General features: G+C 35.9%; 1 long non-coding RNA gene across 3 annotated transcripts; it reads left to right on the forward strand.

The window, feature by feature from the left end:
- The first annotated feature begins 326 nt into the window (after positions 1-326).
- LOC114190890 lies at positions 327-6,794 on the forward strand. 3 transcript variants are annotated; one of them, XR_003605874.1, is made up of 4 exons: positions 327-502; positions 590-723; positions 1,780-1,896; positions 6,436-6,794. It is a non-coding gene; the product is annotated as an uncharacterized LOC114190890 (long non-coding RNA). The 3 variants fall into 3 exon arrangements; XR_003605873.1 differs by having other exon boundaries at positions 590-713; XR_003605872.1 differs by lacking the exons at positions 1,780-1,896; positions 6,436-6,794 and having other exon boundaries at positions 590-752.
- The last annotated feature ends 693 nt before the right edge of the window (positions 6,795-7,487 follow it).

Here is a 7,487-nt window from a genome sequence, read left to right on the forward strand (position 1 = left end):
AACTTCTGATGTTTTTTTCCACTTAATCCTAAGGTTTTGTTTACATAAAGTTCACAAAATGTGATGGAGATGGTGATGGGATAAGGATATATCAGATATGAGACGCATCATCCCATCTTTTTGTTCTTTGTCTCTATCTTTTGCCCTAGCTGAAATGAGATCATCATGCATGCACTGTCACCGACTTGCTTGTCATTCATGTCATGCAATGAGTCACCCTTCAACTACTACCATTTTTTTAAGTCCCAAAAGCTTAAGCTAGTTGGTCTCAGAGGTTCATTATATAATACAATACACTTTGAAGGTAGATAAGAGAAATACAGAGATTATTCAGCAGCAAAAAAACTGTAATGAATATGTAATGATGGTATAATTAATGTAGTGTAATTGGTTGAGTTGGTAAGGAGAAAGGAGGGTCCATTTTTGGTATATGTTAGTTTTGTGGGAAATGATGAAGGATTGGAAAGTTAGAAAGTAAAGTAGCACATGTGTTGTCTATGGGGTAAGGGGCTAAATTGAAGTTATTACCTTAGATTTTTTCTCTCAGTTTTTCTCTTTCACATTATCTGTCATTCTATTGTTTTTTTAGGAGTGTGGCAGTGAGAGTAAGCAAGTGTTGGGGACATGTAGGGCAGGATTCAACTGCAAAAGAGAGTGTCTCATTACAAAGAAAACCACATTTCCTTCATTGAAACCTTCAGGAGGACAATTCCGTAGGTCAAAGTACTAATAACACTTTACAAATTCATTTATTTTTCTTTCCCTTTTCCACACACTGCAATTTCAGTACTTAAAACAAAAAGTTTACTGCATTTTGAGAATGAATTCTTTAACGTAATATTAGAGTTGTACGATTAATATTTAGAAATATTCATAAACATGATTTTTTTTTTATAGAAAAAGGATAAATTTACACTATCATACTAAAGAGTTCACCAAATCTATAATATGTCACAAAAAAAAATATATATATATATATATATAATATTAATTTCAAGTCGATGTATCCAAGAAAATATAATGTTAAATTCCATGAAAATTACTATATAATGGAGATCCTCTTATACAATTGGCATACTTTCTTCATTCTATGAAAAAATTATATGTGTTATCTACAAATAAATTATACTATGAAAAAGTTATATTGTTATCTATGATAACAATATAGAGAATATATTAAATGATATTCAAATTGTCTCTAAATCTCATTTCGTGTTACACTTGCTCTAACATTTTGTACTAAACCGTACTTTGTCATCGATTTCATTTACCTTTAAAGTTCTTTTTCTATCACCTACTCTTTTTTAGCCAATGTTTGAACCACAACTTCCTTGCTTCTTTTTGAATCGCAACTCCACATGGAGCTTCTTGGTTAGCTAACACAAGTTTTTTTTTCCTATTGTGTTGGGGTTTCTTTTTGCATTTGGGTTTCATTTTCCTATTGTGATTTAATACTCTTGAAATTGCTTCAATTTACAATTGCATAAGGAGCTGCAAAAATGGAGTAGCGGAAATGTAAGTTTCTCCCCAATTTTTTGCATCTTAATGCTTTTAAACAGTTTTCATTTTGATGCTACAAATATGGAGTAGCGGAAATGTAAGTTTCTCCCCAATTTTTTGCATCTTAATGCTTTTAAACAGTTTTCATTTTGATGCTACAAATATGCTTTTGGTCTGTGTTGGTAAGTTTTTTGTGATTGTGGAATATGGAGTGTGTGTGTGTGCGCGCGCTTCAATGGGAATGTGTAGTTTGTGATGCAATGTGTGTGTGCGTGTCAGGGGGAGTGTTGACAATGAAGAGGTTTTAATGGATTAGGAGATGCAATGAAACAATGGAAAATGAGGCAGGGAAGAAAAGGAAGGATGTGATGAAAGATCAAAGGAAAAAGAAAAAAGGTATATGGGATTTCTCTGAATATTTAACTTTGATTTTTCGCGTTAGGAACGTCAATAGCAAGTCCTTCAGTTTATCCCTTGCTTACCATACATATAACAAACAAGTATTAATTAATTTTTCTTTTGAGCAACACAAGGAACATATATGCCAACAAAAATAGTATATGAAACTTATTTTGCAACACATCCAGTTGAAGAATCTTATGTCAGGCCCTTCTGATCCTCCTAGTAATGGAGATGATGTAGTAGACTATTCTAGTGATGGTAGTCCACATGAACATTAGTTAGGTTTAATTATATGATGACTTTAAAGCTTGCATATGTATTTATAATTAATATCATTTTGGTTTTATGCGGGTCCATTGGTCATATAACATCAGAGTACGTCTCTTTTGCGTCTGGCATACCTTGGGCCTCAATCTCTTACGTTCAGCATCTAGCATTAGACTGTCTTGTTGTAGCACAATCATTAGGGTTCTTTCTTTCCTTCATAGGCACCCAACGTATTAGCTGTTAGAGTTTCTTCAAAGGGTTGCCTTTCTTCTTTAGGGTTTCCCGTTAGATTCAGATCAACAATCCGTCTAAGGCATTGCTCACGTTCCCTATCTAGATGTACATGAAAGGCCTTTTCAGAGGGGTTTCCCTTCTTCTTTAGGGTTTCACCTTTTATAAAAGGTAGGCCACTCTTTGTAACCATTAAATTTGATATTAATGCATGAGTGATTCGCTTTATCATTTTCCTTTATTATTAGAGTTCAACCTATGACTAAGGTTTCACCTAAGGTTGTGATTAGTGAGAGTTTTTGAGTTCCATTAATGGAACTTGGATTACGTACTCGTTCTTCGTTGCGAGTGTCGGATCTTCATCTTCTGCTGCATGGATTTACGACTTGAGGCTCAGCGTGGAGATTTCATTTGTCAAGAGTTCGACTATGAAGTCTTCGTCCATCATTACTTCTAATCCTAACAATCTCGTGGAAGTCATTCCTACTCAAGGATATGCAAATGTGATTTTAGGGAATGGACAAGGTTTGCTTATACAGTTCTCTAGTTTTTCTACCTTTTCCTCATGTACTAATCCACATATCAATTTCTATCTAAAAATATTTACATGTTCCCTCTATAAATAAAGACCTTGTAAGTGTTAACAAATATGCACATGATAACCATGTTTATTTTGAATTTCACTCATTTATTTATTTTTTCAAGTCATAGGTTAATCGTTCTATTCTACTCACAGGATACCTTGTTCCAGATGGTTTATACCAATTTCTTTATCTTTTGCTGCATACACCATCTAGATTTTGTCACTTTCATCTATCATAACACTCATTCGTTGTCCATTCCAGTACGTTCCAGTACTCTCCAGTCACCATCATCATCCTCTACATCGACTGACTTTATTCTATACTATCTTTAGCACCATAGACTAGGACATCCTTCTGCTACTATTCTACAAAATGTTCTTAAACACTATAATATATCTTTGGTTAATGAAAAGCCAGTTGACTTTTATTAGCATGTTGTATGGAAAAATCTCATCAACTTAACTTTCAACCTTAACTACTCACGCTCATCCTTTCCAACTAATTTTTTGTGATCTTTGGGGACCATCCCATTTTCAATTGTTCCTGGGATACAATTATTTAATTTCATTTGTTGGTGTTTACAATAGATATACCTGGATTCATTTTCTCAAGCATGTTAGTCAAAAATTATTTTTCCATCTACTGGGTCATATATTATATCACCTCAACCTATACAATGTCTTGACATTCCCTCCATTGCATTATTGACTATTCACCTAATAAAAAAGTTACCTCATCTTCCTTCCACAAATGAACCTTATGCTCCTATTGTTCCTTCCACTTCTCAGTCAAGTTGTAACATACTAGGCGGATATTACTAATTTAAATAAAAGTATGTAATAATTCAAATAACTTGTCATTTAAATCTTTTTCCCAAAACGCGAGAGATTTAAAACTTTATTTAACACGCTAAAATAAAATTCGTAATCCGCAATTAACACGTTACAAGTTTCAAGTTCCACAATCATAATAAATTGAATAAAAAACATGAAGAACAATCTTTAAAGAAATTCTCAAACTAGCCCATTCTTCGACTCTATGCATCCACAACATCACCTAAAATATCATTTGCTCCCCTGTAACAAGTTATACGATCATCACCAAACACAAACAAATAGAGTGAGCTCAAATAATTAACATGAATAAAACATCATAATCATCGCCAAACACATGTTGCCACGACGAGCCTACCACTCTGGTCCAACCTCTATAAGCATGCCACTCGTAGACCAACATGCGTGGAAATATCAAGTGGAGCTAACCAATACAAACCACCATTTGTATTCTCACACAGGACTCCCAACATCATCGGCCTACCACTCGTAAGTGACAATAAAGTGGAGCTAGCCAATACGAGTCACCCACCCGTATACTCCTACAAGATTTCCCACATCACCAGCCTACCACCTGTGAGCCCCACATGTTTATAATCCATTATGAGCCATCACTCGTCAATGGGCTTCAGCATGTCTCATACCCAAAGTCATCATCCAAAGTCGTGTAAACCACGCAAAACATCTACATAACATCCCTTGTCCCTACGCTATCGCCTGGTGCAGCTTAAGTACCGCTAGGTGATATGTCACTGCAGGCCACCTAGTGGGTACCAATCGTCGTTAGGCGCCATGCGTTACAGAGGCCAATGTTTTTGAAAGCTATTGTCTAGCGGTCCAATCCTCACTACTAGACGCCACGTGCTTCAAGGGCCTCCTTGTTCTGTAGTTATCGCCTGACGGTCCAAGCAGTACCGCCAGGCGCTAGAGAAGTAAAGTGGATTCTTTACTAGTTTAACAATGCAAAACCAATTTTTAACACATCAAAGCAGCACATGCGCAATTACAAAATTCCAAGTCGAATACTTTCTCAATGTAACAGGCCTCAACATTGCATCATCGCATCTCATATTCATCATTCGCATATAAGTAAACATATCTTCCTAAATGAACACCAACCAACACTTAAAGTGAACAAAAAAAAATAAGATATGCTAATAGGGTTATAACATAGCAACCAATTTAGGCATATATTTACTCCAACTCCAGAACTTTTAACAAAGTACCTACACATGTCCCGGTTTTTAGCTCAATCTGCATACCACATTCCACACATTAGGCTCACAACAGAAACAACAAGTCCATTTTTCATCACCAATATGCATTCAAGGAAATTCCAACAATAACCCAATTCACACCTTACCTAGTCAGCCCCTAAAAGACTATTGGTCAACGGTTGTCGCCTGGCGGCAACCTGAGTATCGTCAAGCGGTGCATCCAATTCTGGAAAAATCCCAAATTTTTTCTACACTTGTGTGAACCCTAAAACCCCAATCTTCTTCATTCATGTTCATGCAATTTCACTGGAAAATTATGCAATGGTGGTTCTAGCTTTCATATAGGTTCAATTAAATCAAACAACACATCATTACCACAATTTATAACATAAAATCATGCTCTCCAATCATTCTCGAGTCCCAAATTTAACCCCATGCCTATTCACTCAACAATTCATCCAAATTCAGTCATCATAGAATCATACCACCCAATTAATATATCCAAACATTTACCAACAGTACAGAAACCCCAATGAGCCCCTAAAAACAAAACAAAGAAAATGGACCAAGTCCACGCGCGACGCCAGACAAACGTTCATCGCCGCTAGGCAGTTCTTAGCAAAAACCCAAAAACTAGGTTTATTCATCATGCATCGCTTGGCAAACCTTCAATGTCACCTGGCAAACCTTCAATGTCGTCAAGCAGTTTCTGGAAAAATTCCAAAAACGCAAAAAAATCCAAAATTTTGTAGAGAAAAAGAAACACTCATTCATTCCATACATCACGTAATTACTTGAAATAAAATAAAAATCACATTGTAGCTCCCCTAACCTGGATTTTCTTCCTCCAAAAGCCCTTTTAAGATTTCACTTGCCTAAGGTTTTGGTCTACTCTTAACCTCTAGCAATGACAACCTTCTTCCTATTTTCACTCTCCTTATAGGTCCAAAATGGTGCTTTGGAAACTTTCTCTCTCTCTCTCTCTCTCTCTCTCTCTCTCTCTCTCTCTCTCTCTCCCCTTCTCTCTCTCAACCACTTGAGCTAGTACTGTTCCTTGTCATAACTCTTCACATTAATTTTATTTTTGTGAACTTTTTATTTTATTTTTACATGGCAACACCCTTCTTTCCCAACCTCCACCCTCTTTGGCTATTTCTACCCCTCCCTTACCCTTCCTAGTTGCTCCTCCCCTCACCCCACCTTTCATGGTCACTCATCCCCTCCCCTTACCCTCACCCCCGTCCACCTCTCCCCCACCCTCCTTAGGGTCATGAAACAGGTGCAGTATAACAGTGTCCACCTACTTAATCCTCAATTTTACCTTACTTTTGTAAATAAATACATTTTGGGTTACATTGATCTAAATATACCACTAATCCTAATTTTTGTGTCTATTTATAGATTGGAAGCTTTGTTCCAAAAATCCAGACAAATGAGTGACCCAGAATAGCAAAGAGAAGAGCCAGGCGCAAGAGGTGGCGATGAGAGGTTTTTGCCAGGCGCCAGTTTTCGCTGATGTGTCAAGTTGGCCCTTTTTCTTCTGTTTTCGTGAAGGGAAACTCGTCTTGGACGTTTTGGAGCTCGAGTGATGCGTTTTGGAGCACTTGGAGGTTTTCTAGGGCTAGTGGGAACTACCCTTTCTTCCTCTTTATATTTCTTCCCTCTTCCACTTCCATTTTTATAAGCTTGGGCTCTCCATGACAATGGAGAGCTAAACCCATTTTTGTTGGAGTTAGATGTAGCCACTGAACTTTCATGTATTTGTGGATGATTTGAATATATATATATATATATATATATATATATATATATATATATATATATATATATATATATATATATATATATATATATATATATATACTTCTTCCATTGCTAGTATCCTTGTTTATTTACTTAAAGCTTACTTTGTTTTAACCATTCATTGCATGATATTTGGGTCATTAGGTATTGGAAAATATCTCTTGAAACCTAGAATTGGAACAAGATACCTAATGGAACTTATATCTAGGAATGGAACTTGACCCATTAGTTGTCTTGAACCCTAATTTGTAAAGCGGGTTTGCTTATTTAACAATTCAAGGAATTGGCTCTTAATAAGGAAACCTAGGCTCATTCAACTAAGGGATTAGGGTTTGAGTATACTTGTGGATTGACATTAGTAATTAATGGAGAAGAGTTTTATTGTTTTATATACATGAGAGTGAAGTAGGTGAAGTCTAACCCCAACAATATTAGTCCATTGGATTTCTAGTCTTTTCCATCTTCGAGAGTTTTCAAATATCCAAGTTCACATTTTACTTGTTTATGTAATATTTACTTTCTTACACACAAAAACCCAAATTATGGATTTATTCTTTAGTTTAAATTAGTCACTAATTACGCAATTATTTAGTATACACGAGTCTCTTGGGAAACGATATCCCGGTCTTACCGGTTACTACTTGTGCGAC

The sequence above is a fragment of the Vigna unguiculata genome, chromosome 7, assembly GCF_004118075.2.
Source record: "Vigna unguiculata cultivar IT97K-499-35 chromosome 7, ASM411807v1, whole genome shotgun sequence".
In the NCBI taxonomy this organism is placed as follows: Eukaryota; Viridiplantae; Streptophyta; class Magnoliopsida; order Fabales; family Fabaceae; genus Vigna; species Vigna unguiculata.